Source organism: Bos indicus x Bos taurus, chromosome 19 (genome assembly GCF_003369695.1).
Source record: "Bos indicus x Bos taurus breed Angus x Brahman F1 hybrid chromosome 19, Bos_hybrid_MaternalHap_v2.0, whole genome shotgun sequence".
Classification (NCBI taxonomy): Eukaryota; Metazoa; Chordata; class Mammalia; order Artiodactyla; family Bovidae; genus Bos; species Bos indicus x Bos taurus.
Window position 1 is genome coordinate 20,138,027 of NC_040094.1, and position 19,572 is coordinate 20,157,598.

General features: G+C 50.9%; 1 protein-coding gene across 6 annotated transcripts in view; it reads left to right on the plus strand.

Moving 5' to 3' along the window:
* Positions 1–530: 530 nt before the first annotated feature.
* The window catches only part of KSR1 (kinase suppressor of ras 1), a 161,099-nt gene continuing 142,057 nt past the window's right edge, over positions 531–19,572 (plus strand). For 2 of the 6 annotated variants that reach the window (XM_027516554.1, XM_027516559.1), the window contains exon 1: positions 531–692. The gene's annotated coding sequence lies outside the window, so the exon portion shown is untranslated. The remainder of the gene's footprint in view (positions 693–19,572) is intronic. The other 4 variants (XM_027516557.1, XM_027516560.1, XM_027516555.1 and 1 more) reach the window with 3 other exon arrangements.

Sequence of the window (19,572 nt, forward strand, 5' to 3'; positions counted from 1 at the left end):
GCGGGGAGACAAGGATCCCCGGGATCCCGGCGCCGAGGGAGGAGCCGGCGCGCAGCGGACCCTCCGGGGGCGCAGAGGCGGGGCACTCCAGCGCGGCCGGTGTCCACGGCGGAAGGGAAGGCTGGGACCGCCGGGCGCCGGAGCCCGCGGGGACCCCGAGGGCGCGGGCGGCGGCAGGTGCGCGGCGGGGACTACAAGTCCCAGCATGCCCAGCTGCTCTGACCCGGCCCCCGCTGCCGCTTAAAGGCTCAGGGAGCCTCAGCCGTCGGGTCGCCGCGGCTTTCGCTTTGCCGCCGCGGCTGGGCGGGCGGACTCGGCTGCCGTGCGGTCCTCGCGTCCCAGCTCCCACAGCGCCGAGGGGCGCTCTTCGTCCAGCCCTCGCGGCTCGAGGATTCCCTTTCGAGGCGCCCGCACCCCCGGGCTCCGCCGCCTCGGCCATCCCGCGGCCCCGATGCCGAGGCATGGATAGAGCGGCGCTGCGCGCGGCGGCGATGGGGGAGAAGAAGGAGGGCGGCGGCGGGGGGGACGCGGCGGGCGCGGATGGGGGCGCCGGGGCCGCGGCCAGCCGGGCGCTGCAGCAGTGCGGGCAGCTCCAGAAGCTCATCGACATCTCCATCGGCAGCCTGCGCGGGCTGCGCACCAAGTGCTCCGTGTCCAACGACCTCACCCAGCAGGAGATCCGGACCCTGGAGGTAAGGGGCCACGACGCCGGAGAATCGGGGGCCCCGCGCGGGGTTTGAGGAGTCAGGGCTTTGCGCCTCGGGAAGCGCCCCAACACCTCCTTCGCGGCTCCAGTTCACTCCTTCCCCAGTTGCATCCTTAAGCCCGGTCACCTCCTTTGCGGCTTCCTCTCCCTCTTCCACTCGCTGGCGCGGCGGCCCGAGGACCCGGGACCAGCCCCGTTCACCTTGGGCGGGATTTGGGGGGAGGGGCGTGGTGCGACCTGAGAGGGAGGGTGGAGGAGCCCGCGGGCTGGGTGGGCTGCGCACGGACATCCCCTCCGCCGCCCTCCGCCCCCACCGCGTTTCCAGCTCGCCGGGCCGCAGGACTCATTCTCCCACTGAGTCACATGGTGGACTTTTCCCTGGGTGACGGAGCCCAGCCGCTGTGGGCTGGGGTGACGGGGCGGGAGGAGGTCCCCCTGAAGTGTGAGCGCAGGCCCTTCGTTCTCTGCCCTCCTCGCACGCCCCAGACTCTGTCTTGTTTCTTCCTTTCCTCTCCTCCAGGTTCTTGTCTGCCGCTTATCAAAGTGTTTGCTGAAACTGCATTTTTGCCTTGAGTGCGTCTCTTACGCACTGCCACAGCGTTTCACTGCTCAAAATGTAATAACCTACCGACGCCGCCTCCCCCTTCCCCCTACTGAAGTTTGGTTTAGGAATGATTATGCTGAGGACCAAAGCCTTCAATGGGAAGATGACACTACTTAAGGGGTTCTAGTGGAGACAGCCTCCAGTGTAAAGAAGAAATAAGACATGCGGCCCCTACTCTCTCAAGTGATAGCTGGCTAGCCCAGTATTAAAAGGATTTGGAAGAATCAACCAAAAGGGTTATTGCATTCTTAGAAGGGGTTGGAGGGCGGTCTCTCCCTCTCCTATCATACACAATAGAGGGAAACTAGTTGCATTTCCAACTTGCTTTTGTCCAGAGGCTGGGAAAGCTGTGAAATTGCAGGCACCACTTGGTATTAATAGCTACCCTGTTTTGAAGAATGGGCCTCTTTCCACCTTGCTTGATCACATCTGGCCTTCTGCAGATCTGGAAATGTTTTGTTTTATTAGAACCTTAACTCTTCATCCCAAACCCTCCACACCCTCTTATTGCTGATTGCCTCTGCCAGCCACCTTAGGGCCAGTGGGTGATTTGTGGCTATGATAACCAGACCCCATCCTCTGTGTGCACCAGAAGCCTGAAGCCCTATTTGATCTAAAATGCTCGGGGTAGACTTCTTTCCTTCAGTTTTATTTTCTTAAAAGCGACAAAACCAGGGACATTGGAAGGATATAATCAGTGCTGGCTATTATTATTTTTGTTTCAGTTGCTATAGCAGTGCTGACCAGGGCTTGGCTTAAAAAACAAACTGACCAGCACCCCCGCTCCCCCCCCCACAACTGTCCCTCTTGCATGCATGCTGCTGTTTTCCAAGTGGTGAAGAGAAACTGGTTTCTTGAACACAGCCGGGTGTGTTTGCCCAGCAAAGTTCAGTTTTTAAACCGACACAATAGGGGGCCTGTGTGGCTCCGTTCTGGGAGGAGGGGTCCTTGTCCAGCAGCATGTGTCTGGTTGGACTGCTGTGTTGTTGGGATAAGAGGTTGTCCTCTGTTGGCTTCTCTTGGATTGTCCCCCCTCACCCCCCCCCCAGGTTGCTCTGAAATGCTCCTAGCTCGAAGAGGGAACCTGGGAGAATGATGGGTGATTTCTCTGGAAATGGTACCTTGCCTTCTTGGTACCCTGCCTCCCAAAGTCACTCATTTTGACCAAGGAATGGCATCAGGACACCCTAGAACATCCTATATTTAGGTCTCTGCACTGGTTTATTCGGTGACCTGCCTCCTAAGCGTTTATTGGATGATCAGCTGTGGCAGCCAAAAACCCATCCCAAGGCCCAGAGGGGATTGGTAGCGGGAATTAAAACAAATACCCAGCTCCCCATCTTCTCTACTGTGCTGTGGATTCAGGTCCACGCTCCTCCCTGAAAAGGCGAGACCCGGGCTGTTTGGGGGATGGGACTTTTGACCCCAGGATCTAGCTCCCTAGGCCTCTCCTCCTTATCTGAACAGCGGGGTGAGAGGTCTCTGTGGGCTCTTGCAGTTCTCAATGCTGTGGTCTATGAAGGGGCCTCAGTTGGGTGGAATCAAACATTTGTTATACACACCCCTGTGTAAGAATACCCCTGAGTAAGAATGGTTCTGAAATCTAGATTTACCAAACTGATAAAATAGGGGGAAAGTTTGTTACTCAAAGAATCCTGACCTTTGAAGGCAGTGTGGTAGGTGGAAAGCCTGAGGCTTAGAAATCAGGTCCAGGGTCTGTCTATCTGACCTTGGGTAGTAAGTCCCATGACTTCTGAATCTCAGGCTTTCCCATCTGTAAAATGGGCCAAGACTACTTAAACCTACAACCTCACATGTGTCTCTAAGTCCTTATGCTTTCTACCAAGAGATTCTGCCCATGAATTTTCCTACTGAGGATCCAGTACGGGTCACATTTGGGAGGAAGGCCCTTTGACAGCTGGCTCTTGTTCCCTAGAGGTGGGTGACACAGGCCAAGAGATAGCTCCGAAGCCCGTGGTGAGGTCACGCGGGGCAGTGGTGATGTCCATTCTGGCTTTCTTTCCTGTTCTGCAGGCTCCTCTCACATACCAGGCCAGGGCCCCCAGAGACTGGACTTGCAACATTGGATTCCTGGCTTTTGAAAAAGAGGGCTTGGCTTACGTAAGCATGCCAGACTTCTCCCAGAATCCAAGGAACCTCAGCCTACCCTGGCTGTTGTTAAATAAGCACTCAAGGAGAAGCCCTGGCAAGTCCTGACCCGGGGCCCAACTGCCGGTGCCTTATTGTAGGTCGGATGATGTGTAAAGTTCAGTCTGCCTGGCTCTTTCCTTCCACCATGCAGTGGTCCACTTTGGATCCAAATGAGTGGAAGGAACCAAGGTTTAATGTCTGCCTCCTACCTGTCAGTCAGCGTGCTGGACCCTTTTCAATCTCCGAAGATTTCCAGACGTCATCATACACTTATTTTTTTTTTCCCTCTCGCTGTGAAATGAGGAGGGAGATAAAATCTGACCCTAGAGTCTGAATCGGTAAACAGAAGTAGTGAGGCTACTTTGAAGATCCCAGCAGAATATGGCGCCTTGTCTCCACCAGGCCGTCCTCAGGGGCTGAGAACTGAGCAAGATAGAATGTTCTCGTTCCCCAGACGTGCTCACAAAGGGACATCCGACTGACCTCGCAGCCCTTGCCAGTTCATTCCCTTGCTTGTGCATCTTCTTTGGGCCGGGTCTGGGCCAGGCCGTGGGGAGAGCAGGGCCGTGGGGAGAGCAGGGCGTCTCGTGAAGATTCTTGTCTTATGGACCTTGTAACTTTGCCTTTTCCTGCCAGCCTCCTGGTTCTTTTCAGAGGCAGGCCTTACCACACCGAGGAGTCTTCCCATCTGCTGCTCTTTAAAAAAAAAAAATTTATTTTAGTTTTGGGGGCGCTGGGTCCTCGTTGCTGCACGTGGGCTTTGTTAGTTTCTTAATAGCAGAGGCTACTCCTGGTTGTGGTGCGTGGGCTTCTTGTCACGGTGGCTTCTGTTGTTGCCGAGCATGGGGTCCAGGGCATGAGGCTCGGTAGTTTTGCTGCCTGGGGTTAGTTGCTCCAGCATGTGGGATCTTTCCAGACCAGGGAAGGAACCCATGTCCCCTGCCCTGGCAAGTGGATTCTTAACCGCGGGACCACCAGGCAAGTCCCAGCTGGTGGTCTTATGGAAAAAAGTCCCTCGTAAGCAAGCTGACCTAGAGAAAGGGGTCCCCACTAGGCCTTGACCTTCACTCAGCTCTGCCGTGGCAGAGGTCAGAGGTCAAAACCCTGTGTGGAGGGCCTGAGCTTTCCCCTGTGGCCCCCTCCCCAGCCCCCTGGGGCATCTGGATGGTGGAGCTGCCAGGAAAGGAGAGGGCACTGTGGGTCCTCACAGAACTGGTCCTTGGGGTGTGCATGGATGTGCATTCACTCAACAAACCTGCGGTTATTACTGGTTTGCCTGCTGAACTGCTCACTGCTGCCACCCCGGCAAGGATTCTGAAGTAGGTAGGCTGTGTTCCTGGTGTTTGGGGACACTCTCAGACTATTGGGGAAGCCAGGCAGTTGAGCAGGACTGACTCCATTACTGTAGCCTGCTGAAATCGCTTCGGAATTGGGAATAGGACCCGACGGTCGACCAGTCCAACTCCTGCTTTTCTGGGAAATATTTCCAGAGTCTTGGTGATGACTTGTCCACGTCACACATCCCTGGCACAGCTTCTGTTTCCCCAGCCAGCCCCTGCCTCGGCGTGTGGCATTTCTCTGCTTGTGCCCTTGTTGTTGTGTTGTGTACTCAGTCACACAACTCTGTGACCCCACCGATTGTAGCCCACTACACGACTGAAGCGACTTAGCAGCAGCAGCAGGCTCCTGTATCCATGAGATTTCCCAGGCAAGAATACTGGAGTGAGTTGCCATTTCCTCCTCCAGGGGATCTTCCCGATCCAGGGATAGAACCCATGTCTTCTGCATTGGCAGACGGATTCTTTACCACTAAGCCAACTGGGAAGCCCCTACCTGGTAGTGTTAACCTCCTGCTGGAGGCTCTAACTGCAGCCGTCCCTGGAGGGAGCCAGAACTGGGGCACCCTTTGCTTTCACCTTGGCAATTTGTTTTCCTGGTGAAACTTGCTACCAGCGATCCTCCGAGGTGGTCTGGAGAAGGACCTGCGGTTTCCACGACTGGGGAGGCCTGCGGGGTGCTGGAGGGAGGCCCTATCAGATTTGCAGCCCTGGTGCCAGGAGGCCTCTGGTTTGCTGCCTGGGGACAGCGATGGGAGTGCCTCCCTCCCCGCCAGGTTAGCTCAAAATCTGGGAAAGCTGCATTCCCCACCACTGTTCTGGGCCTTCTGGGCCACTGTGGCCTCGAGAATGCACCGGTTGTGGTGCTTGGCGGCAGTGTCTGCAGTGGTGGTGGCGGTGGTGGGGAGTAACATGGCTAGTGCATGTGGCCATGCCTTCCCCAGCTGTGCATTTGAAAAAGGACATGCTTTCAGAATAGGCTGACGGGAAACTTCTACACTCAGTTCAAAGGAAAAGCTGCGCTGAGTTTATGGGAAGGGCCCTAGAGCCTGGTGAGGGGCAGGGTTTCCTCGTAGTGGAGGGATCCCGTTCCTTACAGTGGAATGAGACACCCTCTCGGTCACCTGCCCTGTGCTCGGCTCTTGGCATGTGTTCCCCATTGAAGGCTCATGGGGACCCTGCCGGGTTCTCTCTCCATTCTGCAGATAAGGACGTTGCGGCTCAGAGGGACTGAGAGACGGAGTTAGTAGGCGGTGGAACTTGGCCTGACTAGTTTTCAGAACTCATGTTCTGAACTTCGCGCCTGCTTCTAGAAACCATAGTGGGTGGGGGTGGGGTTTCTGGTCAGAGTCGTGACTGCGGAGCCCGAGGAAGTGGCCGGTAACGCAAAGGGCCGGCCCAGGGGCACTTGGTGGCCAGTTCCAGATGACGGGGCCTTCTGGTGGCCGCGCCAGACTGCGCACCCTCTGAGCTCGAGCTTCCCTAAAGTGCGGCCTGGCACATCCTCAAAGACAGGTCCCCACCAGCACACTGTGATGCAATCGCTCTGTGCTAGTCTCATTCTGAGAAATGAGAAGCTGCCTCGAGATCATCTTACTTGTCATTGTTTTAATGGATACCTGCTTTATCCTCACTACATAATTCCTCTGGTAAGCATGACATTCTTTAACTTTCCAATTGTATTAAAGTATTTTAAAATACACTTAGTGATATATGCTCACTATTGAAAAGAAAATACAGATTAAAAAAAAGAATAAAAACCACCCATAATGCCACCTCTCAGAGTTAAATCCTTTTTTATTTATTCATCTATTTTTGGCTGCTCTGCATCCTCATCGCTGTGCTCAGGCTTTCTCTAGTTGCGGCGAGCGGGCTTCTCATTGCTGGGGTGTCTCCTGTTGTGGAGCCCGAGTTCTGGAGCATGTGGGCTTCAGGAGTTGTGGTGCATGGGCTTAGTTGCCCCGAGGTCCCTGAGCAGGGATCACACCTATGTCCTCTGCATTGGTAGGCAGATTCTTAACCACTAGACCACCAGGGAAGTCCCTCAGAGTTAATTCTTATTAACATTTGGCAGTTTATTCTTCCAGTGTTTTAATCCTGTGCATCTGTATACAAATATACAGAGATGTATTCATGGAGCTCACCATGCTCATTGTCTTGTAAATGTCTTCTGTCTGTTCCAGTCCATACAGATATGCACCATCATTAATCGTGGCTGTCTCCTGTAATCATATCAGTTCACTGAACCCGTCCCCACTTGTCGCCATTCGGGCTGTTTCCATGTCTTGCTGTTATAAACCTTGCTGCAGTGAGTGCATGAGTGCATTCCTAGAAGTAGAATTTGCTGGGTCAAAGTATATGAACACATTTAACAGCAGCTCCGTTCTTTGAAATCTTTAGGGCCTGATATGTTTCTCCCACCCTGCTCCCTAGCCGGAGGGCTACGGTTTACAAAATGGCAGCCTTCATGCATTTACCTCTTTGCCACTGGATCTGTGTCCACCCTGAGGGCAAGGAGTGTGAACAGGAGACGGGACATGGCCCCCATGGCTGAGGTTCTGGGTGCTGGGTCAAGGATTGTGGGTTCTCATTTTGTGGTTTCCTGTAGCAAGGGCTGCCCTGGGCTGACCATTTAGAAAAGGGATCTTTCGTTGCTCCCAGGCAGCAGAGCGGGAGCTGGATGTCGGGACCCCATGGAGGGGTTTTCATCACTTGAGGCTCATGAAAGGCACCTTACGGAACTGTAAGCTCGGTTTCATCACCAGCCACAAATATTGATCAGTGCAATTTGGGTGCCTTGGTTGTGGGGTTGATTTAATAGAGTTGTGGACTCCTAAAGATCCTGAAATTCCCATCTGGTCCAGCCCTCTCATCTGCAGGTGAGGAAACTAAGTGCCCAAAGGGAAAGTGACTTGCTAGGAACACATATTAGGTTACTAACCTGAACAAAGAGTAGAGAAGAGACGGGTGGTTATGAAGGAGCACTGAGTGGGGGGTCAGACCTGAGAGCTCATGCCCTGAAGTGAGATGTTATGCCACCTTGACTGACTGCAAACAGCAGTCTGCCACCCCACCCTCCTATGTTGGAGGTTGGGGGATAGGAAGGGATCCTCGACCTCAAGGAGTTTCCTGCAAGAGGAAGCCAGCGGGTTTGCTTTCCCAGCCCCATCTCAGTATCTTAGGCACCCTGGGGACTGGAGATGTTCTTGGGGACCTGTCTGGGGTGTCCAGTAGGTGGGACCTTTTCTGAAAGCCAGCTTGCCCGATGGGCGGGCTCAGCCCCGATGGCCTGTCTTGAGTCTTTGAACCTGACCTGACTATACTTTCAAGGGCTTCTCATCCTTCGACTGAAAGATCCTCTAGGACTTGGGTGGGTGAACCTTTTCTCCTCTAAGGGTTGTGTTTATGTCCTAAATTTGTGATGATTTTGCATTCCATACCATGATACATTGTACAGGGTTTACTGTTTTGCTTCCAGAAGGTACAGCCTTTGAATCCAGTGTCTTTGTGTCTGTTTGACTTTCTGCCCTGTTCCAGAAGCATACCTTGGGGATGGATGTTGGGATAAAAAATGCTTTGTCATTTATTTCCAGGCACAATTGTTTCTCATCTGTATTGAAAAAGTCTTGATTCAAATTGCCGCCACATGCAAAACCTGCCTATTTATATACATCTGTATTTCTCTGTCGTTCTAGCCTTGGCGGGCGATAGTGTGTTTTAACAGGGAGGATTGCCTTTGACAATAATGGAGCTGAAGTCATCCTGTTTGCTTGCCATTTTTCTCCCCTCTTTTCATTTTTCCACCTTCAGAATAATTGCAAGAATGAATTAAGAATTGTGTTTAAAATTTAAATCAGAGCCAGGGGAGAAAGCATAATGCATTATGTAGAAGAGACCAGCTATGGTTAGGAAAAAGAACTTTTCATACAGCATAAACTGTAGACTTCAGTGTGTAATATATTGATCATGAGGGTTTTGCTTTCTGCAAAGCTGATGAGATAAGCTGCTTATAGAGTGGTGGGGCTTTTCTTTGACAAGGCACCTGGAGGTATTGAGTCCAAGTTTAGCCTGTTCATTTGGATTGGGTTTGGATATGGATTAGTGGAAGCAGCTTCACTCATGGTGCACAGAAAGTTTTGCTGGTCAGAAATAAGTGACCCGAGAGTTCCCTGGCGGTCCAGTGAGTAGGACTCAGAGCTTTCACTACCATAGACCCGGGAACTAAGATCCCACAAGCCTCATGGCACTGCAAAAAAGAAAAAAAAAAGCAAACCAAAACGTATAAAAAGTGACCCGTGTGTTCTCACACATTGGGCACATATGGGGCACTATCCCCTCCTCCCAGTCTGGGACCCTTGAAAGGGCTTTATGCAGCCTTTCCTATCTGTATTCTGTGTGATGCTCTCGTGAAAGCAAGCTTCAAGTAGCTGAGAATGGGCCCCATCAGCCACCTCCTTGAACGTAGTTGGGGAAGCAGGAGCAGGAAAGGAGACGAGAAATGGTAGGTGGTTTCACCTACTGTTGGTTTTATGATACTGGGCTCCCATTTGAGGTTCCAGCTAAAATTGGGGCGGTTGAGGAGAGGCTGGTGACCCCGTCCACTTATCTACCTGTGCAAAGTTACCTTTTGTCGTGGGGAGGTACTTTCCGAAGGGAGACAGGTTGTGTTCTGGGCACACAACACCACCTGCATAGAGACAGATTTCACTTAATCCTCCCAAAAAGATGAGGAAGATGTACCCAGAGAGGTCCATAGGTCTGGAGTCGTTGAGTCCTGCCTCCTCCTGGCCCCACTGGCCAGTTAGCCTGGTGCCCGGGACACGCTTCTTTGGGGTCTACCAAGGAACCTCTTGACCCCCCATGGAGGGCGGAAAACAGTCCAGGAGAAATGCAGTTGTCTGTGAGTGTGTTTGAGCCTGGGGCTGCAGAGGGCAGGGGAAGGGCTGGGCTGCAGACTGAGGAATGCTTTTTAAAACAAAAAAGGAAATGCTAGCTCAGAATGGAAAGGAAAGGAAGCAGCTTCCTGTTTCTGGTGCTGGCTCTGTGAAAGGAGGAGCTCTCTAACCCCTTGGCCAGTGGAGGCCCCAGGCCGGCTGGGGCCACCCTGGGTGCGAGAGACAGACACACAGCACCCAAACAGCTGCTCGAGGCCCAGAGGGCTGGGTCCGCCCCTTTTCATTTTCTCCAGGTAACTGATCAAATGGATATGTGGTTTTCAAAATGAATATCTATACGTGTTACAAAAGGGATGTGTCGCAATAGCTGACATTTACTGAGAGCTTACTCCAGGCCTGGGCCCCTTCTTAGGAGTTTCATGTGGCCTGTACTCCTCCCAAAGACCTTGTGAGGAAGAGTCTACTGTCATTCCCATTTTACGGATGAAGAAACTGAGGTGCGGAATGGTTAAGTGACTTGCCCAGAGTCATAGATCCAAGGAGAGACTAAGCTGTGACTTGAACCCAGATCGTCTTAATTACCTGCTGGTGCTACCTGACTTGTGTTTGCAAACTCCACATCCACCTAGAAAATCTGTTAGCAGAGAATAATTTTTTTAAAGACCTGTGTCTTTTGGCTCCAGAGGGCTGCCCCCAAACCTTGGTCAGGCCCTTGGTGATTCTTTAGGTGAAATGCCTGCATTTGATAGATTAAAGTTGCCATGTGGCACGTGGGATCTTAGTTCCCCGATGGTGGATGAAACCGGTGCCTGCTGCAGTAGAGGCACAGTCTTATCCACTGGACTGCCAGGGAAGTCCCAAGTTTATATGTATATTTTAAGTTTGATTATGGGAATGTTCACAGATGTACAAAAGTCTGGAAAATGGTACAATGGATCCCTGTGCAGGAATCCCCCCACCACAGCAATAACCGGCTTCATCCAGGCTTGGATCATTTATGGTGTTTACACTCGAATAAGCCTGTTGAAAATGGTGGTGGCGTGGGGCAGTTAGTGTCAAGGAAGCAGAGGTCTTCTGGTCCAGCCTTCTGCCTCCAGGCAGTGCTATGCGGACCCCAGCAGGCTGGGCGGAATCTCTGTACCTTTCCCCAGAAAATAACCCTTTAAAAATTTCCCCTGAAGCTTAGTGTGGCTCCTGGCGGCCCTCACGTGACAGGCAGGTCGTCTCATTCTGTAAACTGAAGCTCCCAATGCACTGAAAGCTGTTCTCACATGGCAGAGTCAGGGAATGGCCATGGCCTTGTGGGAATACTTCCACAGCCCCGCCCAAGGCTGACCCTGCAGTCACACTGCGACAGTCCCAACTTCCAGCCACTCTTCTGTATATCCTAGTATCTCCTCTCCTACTCTTCCTCATTGCTTTATCTGCACATCATGAGATGAGTGTATTTCAGCCAACATTTACTGAGCGCCACTGGGTGCACCCCGGGAGAAGCATCAGTGAGCACAGGCAGCCCGCGTCTCCAAGGAGATCCTGGCAAATCCTCATCTCTACGGTTCTGGCCTAAAAATGAGATCCAGGACCCACTGAGGGGCTTCCTTAACCTTTGTGGTTCTTCCTGTGGTTCTGCACGGTCCTCCTGAAGCCTGGTCTTGCCGGCCACTGGTACATTTCTGTTCTCTGCGGTCTCTTGCCCCCAGCAGAGGTGGTTTTCTCTGTTGCTTTCTGTTTGTTTCATTTTGTTTTGTTTGGGCTGTATTCTCACAAGCATTTCTCAGCCTTTTGCTTTTGGCCAGCTGTTTCAGATCTCTGAGTTCGGCCTCTCAAACGCAGTCATGATGTTATCATGGGAAAGGATGGTCTTGGGCACACAGTGGGACATTGAGGGCTGCCTCAGGACTTCAGGGTGTGCCTGGGCTCCGGGGGAGAGGGCCCCAGTAGCCTCTTGACTGGTAATTCCTTGCTAGCTCTGTGACCTGTGTGGCCAGTTCCTTAGCTCTGTGGACCTCAGTTTTCTTGTTCCTTAAAAGGCATAAGAGGGAGTTCCCTGGTGTTCCAGTGGCTAAGATTTCACACTTTCAATACAGGGGGCCCAGGTTCGATCCCTGGTCAGCGAACTAGATCCCACACACCACAACTAAGAATTTGCATGCTGCAGTGAAAAGATCCTGCAAGCTGCAGCTAAGATTGCAGATGCTATATGTGGCAACTAAGACCCAGTGCAGCCAAATAAATAAATACAAATATTTTAAACATAAATTAAAAATTAAAAGATAAGAATAGCTTTATTTTAGACTCTCGAGAGAAGTCATTGAGATACAGAAGGTGTGCTAGACGATACTTAGAAGGGATTCAGTATTTTCATTTCTCCTCCTCTCACTTAGCATTATTCTAAAACACTTGTCCACATGTCTCCGTTATCTCCCTTTCCGTCATTTTAATCAGTGCCTGCTATTTCACCCAGTGGGTATGCTGTAATTTACCAAAACATTTCCCCTGTTATGGGACATTTCGGTTGTTTCCAGATTCCTGCTCTTATAAACACCGTGGCGGGAATCATCTTTATACAAGCACCTCTTTATTTTTTTTCCTATTCTGAATTCATTTCCTTGGGATAATTCCCAGGAATGGAATTACTGGGTCAAAGAGCATGGATATTTTTTGTGATGGGAGTTGCAAAACTGTCCTCCAGTTTCTGCTTTTTGTACAATAGCTCTCTTAAAATTTGTATTCTTGGTTGAAAAGCTCATTTTTTCCCTTTGCAATTCTTATTGATCTCTGTGCCTTTCTTCCCCTACCTACCTGACCTTTTTTGGGGCCTTGTTAAACCATTTCCCATTTTCCTCTTTTAAAAAGCATCTTTATTGAGTTATAATTGCCAAATAAAATTGTAAGACATTTAAAGTGTGCCAGTCATCCCCTGTCTTGAATTTGCTATTTATTTCTATCTACTGCCTTCTGCCCATTCATTCACTGACTGTTTCTTGAGCATGTACTCTGTTTGGTTTTAGGTACTGGGAAAAGAGCAGTGAAGAAGACAGAGTGGTTCCTTTAATGGAAAGAGAAAAATAAGAAGTCAATAGATAGTGACAGGTAGACTGAGGAAAAGAACACTGAGAATGGGTTAGAGTGATGGGATGGGGAGAAGGCTGCTTTATTATTATTAGTTTATTTTTTATCTTTTGGTGGCACCTTGAAGCATGTGGGATCTTATTTCCCTGACCAGGGATTGGACCCAGGCGCCCTGCATTGGAAGCGCTGAGTCTTAACCACTGGACCACCAGGGAAGTTCCTAAAAGGCTGCTGCTTTAGATGGGGTCATCAGGAGAGCTTCCTTCCCAGAGAAGGTTTGAGCTGAGTGTTAAAAGATGAGAGGGCAGCAGGCTTGTGAAAGCTTGGGTGAAGAGTGTTCCAGGCAGAGGGACTAGCATGTGCAAGAGCCCTAAGGCAGAAGTGAACTTGCTGTGTTCAAGGACCAGAAAGGAGGCCAGCCTGCCTGGACACAGTGGGAAGTGGTGTTCCGTGAGGGCTGTGGTCTGCCATGACCTCAGGGAGGTCCCTTGGGCCCTTTTCCTCAAGTTGGGCCGTGGTCAAGAATTAAGGCACTAATTCATCCAGTGGTTGTGCCTGCTCCAGTTATGTGCTAGGCACTGTTGTAGGATGTGAGAGTGGATGAGAAAGTTAGCTTGGCAGGGGAGTCTGTAGATGAGTAAACCAATAGAAGGTGCCAGTGAGGTGTGAATGGAGGCCCATTGTACTGCCCGGCTGACTCATCTCTGCATCCTGAGATGTGCGGGGACTCGGGAAATGTTTCTTGATTTGAACCAAGTCGGGCTCTGGGCTGCGAGCCTTCACCGTGGCAACTGAAACTCAATTGTCTGCTGTCAGGCCTGGCAGTCGCAGCCTGCCAGGGAAGAGGCCCCGAGGACTGAGGTTGCCAGCTCAGAAGCGGGGCTGCCTGTATCAGGTATGAGTAGCTAGGCAGCACTTATGGGAAACAAGCCTGAGAAATAGGCGTGGGAAAGCCCCTGTTTACCACGCTGCTTTGCCTTGCCGCAGTCTTCCCTGATTTGTGACTCTCATTGGAAATGAAGGCTTGCAGGCTCTGTGCTTGTCCTTGTTTTCTTCTCTTGTACTGTATGCTGTGCTTAGTCGCTCAGTCGTGTCTGACTCTTTGCGACCCCATGGACTGTAGCCTGCCAGGCTCCTCTGTCCGTGGGGATTCTTCAGGCAAGAATACTGGAGTGGGTAGCTGTTCCCTTCTCCAGGGGATCTTCCCAACCCAGAGATCGAACCCAAGTCTCCTGCATTGTAGATGGATTCTTTACTGTCTGAACTACCAGGGAAGCCCGAGAACACTGGAATGGGTAGCCTATCCCTTCTCCAGGGGATCTTCCTGACCCAGGAATTGAACCGGGGTTTTCTGCGTTGCAGGCAGATTCTTTACCAGCTGAGCTACCAGGGAAGCCCTTTCTTCTATTAGGGCAGGGCAAAGAGAAGGGGATCCCAAACTTTGGGACAGCATTGACTGTATACACCTAGTGAGCTGTGACCCTGTGGCAGTTCCAGGAAATGGACCTGGTAGATGTTGGCTGCCATTTTGTTTGGAGGTAACTCATGAGCCAACTTTGTGACTGGGGAAGTAAGGCCCAAGGTCACAGTAGTCAGTGGAGCTGGGGTTCCAATCTGGAATTGCCTGACTTCACACCTGTGTGCATTTCACCACATCCCTCAGAAACTTGCTTGACCTTGGTTGACCTTGGACCTTGTCTGGAACAGAGAGAGGTCAGCTCTGCTCAGAATTTTGAAAGCAATAATGCTATGTGGAAAAGGGTCTGAAAATCTCTCCTTTTCCAAACCATTTGGATGGGATTACCTCAAAGTTGTAAGCAGGATGAGATGACCATGGCATCAGGGTCCAGATTAGCAGATTTGCAGAGGTGGGTGCTCCTTGTTGAGGACAAAGATGGAGAGAAAAGCATCCTGGGGGAGGGGGAGGGGGGCATGTTCAGAGCAAAGGCTCTTCCCTGATTCCATTTCAGATGAACTTGGCTTCTCTCTCTCTTTTTAAAAAATCTTTTGGCCACACTATGTGGCATGTGGGATCTTAGTTCTCTGACCTGGGATCAAACGTGTGCCCCCTGCATTGGCAGTCAGTTTGGAGTCTTAACCACTGGATCACCAGGGGTGTCCTTTGCCCTCTGTTTTGAAGCGCTCTGCTTAGAAAGGATAACGTTAGTTGTTAGCACTGGGCAACACTGGTGCCTGGTGGGGATGACATGCAAGCAGGGTTATATTTTACATGTTGGCGAATCTTAGGAGAAAGGAGGTGAGAAATCCCTGGGGAGATTTCCCCCTGGTGGCCCTGACTCATCATGGCCAAGGGGACTGAGCAGAGCAAGGAGGAGTCCGTCAGTGAATGGAAACTTGCCTTTTAGGGGACAGGAACCCTTCTCTGTTGTGGTTGGCCTGGTGGTTTAGGAGGAGAGGTGAGCATTTGAGACAAAGCGCTGGGCTAGTCGTACAGCTGCATCTTTGACAATTTTGAGAGTTTTAGGAAGTAGTTCTAAAAAAAAAGAAAAATGAAAAGAAACCAAAAGCCAAAGAGGTCGTTACTCTCCGTACCTGTGTGCAGCCAGGCGGGCTGTGAGTTGCCATGTAACTGATGGAAACTGGCTCGTGGGCCCCGCTTCACGTGTGCCCTCCCCCACGTTTTGTGGTCCCTAAGCCGGAGGGGGGTTCTGACTGTTCTCAGAAAAGGACTTAGGTGGCCTCAAATGACCAGACCTTGTCTCAGGCATCTAACAGCTTAAACTAAACTTCCTCTCTAGCCCTGTTTGGTTTAAGCAGTTTCCTGGTCTGGCAGGATTTGTTTTCTTAGCATCCGTCTTGTCAAAGCCCCAGTTCCACTTGTCACAGCAAACAGGCCCCCCTGGTCACCCTGTAGCTGCCAGACAGTGCCTGTCTTCCAAAACTCAGACGTGCTGTTCCCCTGGGGAAGTGGAGCCCAAGTGAGTGGCCTCCTGTGGTCCTCTGTCTGGGCTCCTGCCTTCTCTTCCCCATTTCGATCACAGGATGGTGCTTGTCCTTATTCTAGAAAGATCTGCTGGTTCACGGGCTGCCTGTATATTTGGAGGAAAGGCCGAGTGAGTGAGCAGCACCCTGAAGTAGGTGAGAGCATAGGTTCTATTGTTTGGCATGGATTTACACTCTTCTCCCTTCCTGGGTAAGCTGCATGTCTTTGGGCAGATTACTTAATCTGTCTGAGCAATAGTTTCCTCATCTGTAAAATGGAGATTATAATAGAATTGCTCATAGTAAGTGAGATGAGTCATGTAAAGCACAATGCCTGACACAGAGAAAGAATCTGTCTATATATTTTATTATTCTTGGTTTTTTCAACAGGTATTTAATTAGCACCCACTCTGAGTTGGGTACCCACTCTAGGTTGCTTGTTCTTCTAAACAGGGAAGTAAGTGAACAAGATAGACAAAATTGTCAGCTCTGTGGAACTTGGGTTTTGGCTGTTAGAAGGAGACATTCACAATAAGTGAATAAGGGAAATATATTGTTTGTTAAATGGTGGATGTGCTATGGAAAAAAATGAAAACAGGAAGATGGCCAAGGTGACGAGTGGTATACCTTAAATGAAGGGTCAGGATGGTTTTGCAGAAATGGTAGTATTTAAGATCTCAGCAGCCTGAGAGGGCCTCCCTGGGGATGTATCTGGGGAGGAGCTTTGGAAGAGGAGTCTAACAAGTGCAAAGGTAGGGAGCGGGCCTGGCGTCCTGGGGCTGGGTGAGGCTTCGAGATGCCCTGAGAAATGCCTAAGTGGTGCAGCCCTCGGGTGCCACCTGCCCTCAGGTGACCTTGAGCCTGGCATCTAGGAACAAGGGGGAAAAGGGTGATGAGAACAGACATTTGTGAAGGGTACCAGGGTGGCATATGGGCTTCTCAGCAGACCCACCCTCCATCCAGTAGAATCAAAGGAATTTTGAAACTCAACCCTCCTTTCTTTCTTTTTTAATTTTTTATTTTGTTTTGGAGTATAGCCGATTAACAACACTATGATAGTTTCAGGTGAACAGCGAAGGGACTCAGCCATGTGTATCCATGTATCCATTCTGCTCCAGACTTCCCTCCCATTCAGGCTGTCACATAACACTGAGCAGATTTCCCTGTGCTTGACAGTAGGTCCTTGTTGTCAATCCTTATTTCTTACTAACAAATGGGAGTTTGGGGGTTGGTCCTCACTCACCTCCTATAAAAAGTCTTGTTGTTGACTTTCTGACCGTGTAGGTGAGTGGTGGGGTCCTCGCTGGGACCCCCTGTGGCCCTGCCACCCACTAAGGACACGTCACTTGGGAGAGTTGATTTCATTCATTCCACAGCATTTGCTGGATCCCTGTGGGGGTAGATCGTGCCTGCACCTCCTGGTATTACTCTGCTCATCTGTAACCCCAGGCCAGCAGCTCCTCTTGAAGTCGGTCCATCCTTCCAAGGGAGCTTTCCTAAGGCAGTCATTCAGTAGAAGAGAAAAGCAACATTTATGAGGGTATTTGCATTATCCATAATACAGAAAACAAACAAACAAACAAGGTAGCTGTCCAGTGGCGAGGAGGTAGTGGTGCATAGCACACCATGGGTAGTTGACACACGCAGCTGTTAATTATGAAGACTGGGTAGAAACATGACTGTATTTATGTTACATTGAGGGAAAACATAAAGAGTACAGAACTGCATGTATGTAGTCTTTGTAGTTACGTAAATTGTAAAACTCTGTCTGCAGATGGAAAAAACTAGAAGAGAAATGAGTTGTGTATGTGGGGGGTAAGTATTTTTGGAAAAATTCTATTGTATCATTATTTTCATTCATTTGTTTATTAAAGTAACGAATATTCGAGTGCCTGCCACACCAGAGGCATAGATACTGGTGGTCTTGACCGGAGAACCCTGCAACCCTATCCCACTCCCCCAGCCCCCAGCCGCACTCTAAAGTGCTCAGCCCCTCCCTTCTCAGTGCTCCTGGATCAAAGGCTTGCCACACGTTGTGATGCAAAACTCACACCTTCTGGAATAAACATCAGACTCTCTGTCCCACAGCTTCTCCCTCAGGGCCTTCATGGAGTCTGCTGAGAAGCAGAGAAGTTTCCAGAGCTGCCACCCCTCCTGAGTGACATGCTGTTTCTAGCAAGCAGTCCCTGTGGGTGCAGCCTGCCTGGCACCCCGAGGTCTCCCCATGCCTGACGATGGCCCTGAGTTGAGATCCAGTCTTCAAGGGGGCACCCAGTCTTGGCTGCAAGGCCCGCTGGGTGAGGGGCCCTTTCGGAAAGGAGAACCACTGCTGTGGCTGTTTACACTCATGGAACAAACACTGCTGGTGATGCTGCCCAGGAAGTCGGTGGTGGGCTCAGGGAGACCTGAGCGCAGATATTGACAAGCACTTACAGCCTCGCTGGCCACATTCTGTGCAAAGTTCTCTGGCTGTCTGGACGGTGATGTGGTGGTGAGGAGGACATTCGTGACCAGAGCAAACATTTACTGGGTGCTCGCTGTTCTAGGCTCTTAGCACAGAAAATGCTGTAACCGCCAGTCCTTCCAGCACCCCAGGGGTGGGTGTAGGTCTCACCTGCATTGCATAGTGGGGAGCGGAGGCCCAGAGAGGTGGGTGGAGGTGGTTTAGCCTCCTGAGGTCACACCCATGGGGACAGAAGTGTTAGTCTCTCAGTTGTGTCCGACTCTTTTCGACCCCATGGACTGTAGTTTGCCAGGCTCCTCTGTCCATGGAATTCTCCAAACAAGAATGCTGGAGCAGATTGCCATTCCCTTCCCCAGAGGATCTTCCTGACCCAGGGATTGAACCTGGGTCTTCCCGCATTGCAGGCAGATTCTTTACCATCTGAACCACAGGGAAGCCCCATGGGGACAGAGGTGAGGTTCAAATCGGAGTCTAGCTGGTTATAGCGCCCACACCTTGGTGTTTTCTGTGGCATGATGCATTCATTGGGGGAGAGGTGCTGAATCAGGCTACGTGGTGAAAACTGCAATCAGGATGCCCCTCTACCTTCCCCTTCCCTTCCCTGCTTTTCCCTCCTGGAGTGGAGTGCCCTAGCCTCTCCACTTGGCAGCCCCTCTGCTTGCCACACCAAATGCTCTGGAACAGCCTCCGGTCCTCCAAGAAGGATGACTACTGCACTTTTGCTTTAAAGGAAGGATTTCCTGTTTCTTTCAGGACAAAGACTGTGTTTGACGGCTTTATCCAGAAGCTTCAGGGCCTAGTACAGTGCTTGGCACATACTAAGTACTAAGGAATCAATGAGCGTATATTGTGATCAGTATATTGAGATCAGTGCTAAATGAACCTCCCGACATTTCTAGAGAAATAATGTGAATCATTGAGAAGGACCATCCAGTGCAGGGGATGAAATGTGGCCTCCGGAGTCAGACAGCCTGGGTTTGAATTTTTCGTGGCTGTTCCATGGACTGTTTCTAACCTTGGGCAAGTTTACTTTTCTGGGTGTCAGTTTTTCCATCTGTATAATGGGGACAATCATAAGACCTTGTGGGGGCTGCTGTGAGGATTAAATGAGTAAGTGCATAAAGTGCATGGAACAAGCTTTGCTCACAGTTCAGTTCAGTTCAGTCTCTCAGTCGTGTCCCACTCTTTGCGACCCAATGAATCACAGCACGCCAGGCCTTCCTGTCCATCACCAACTCCCGGAGTTTACCCAAACTCATGTCCATCAAGTCGGTGATGCCATCCAGCCATCTCATCCTCTGTCGTCCCCTTCTCCTCCTGCCCCCAATCCTTCCCAGCATCAGGGTCTTTTCCAATGAGTCAACTCTTCACATGAGGTGGCCAAAGTATTGGAGTTTCAG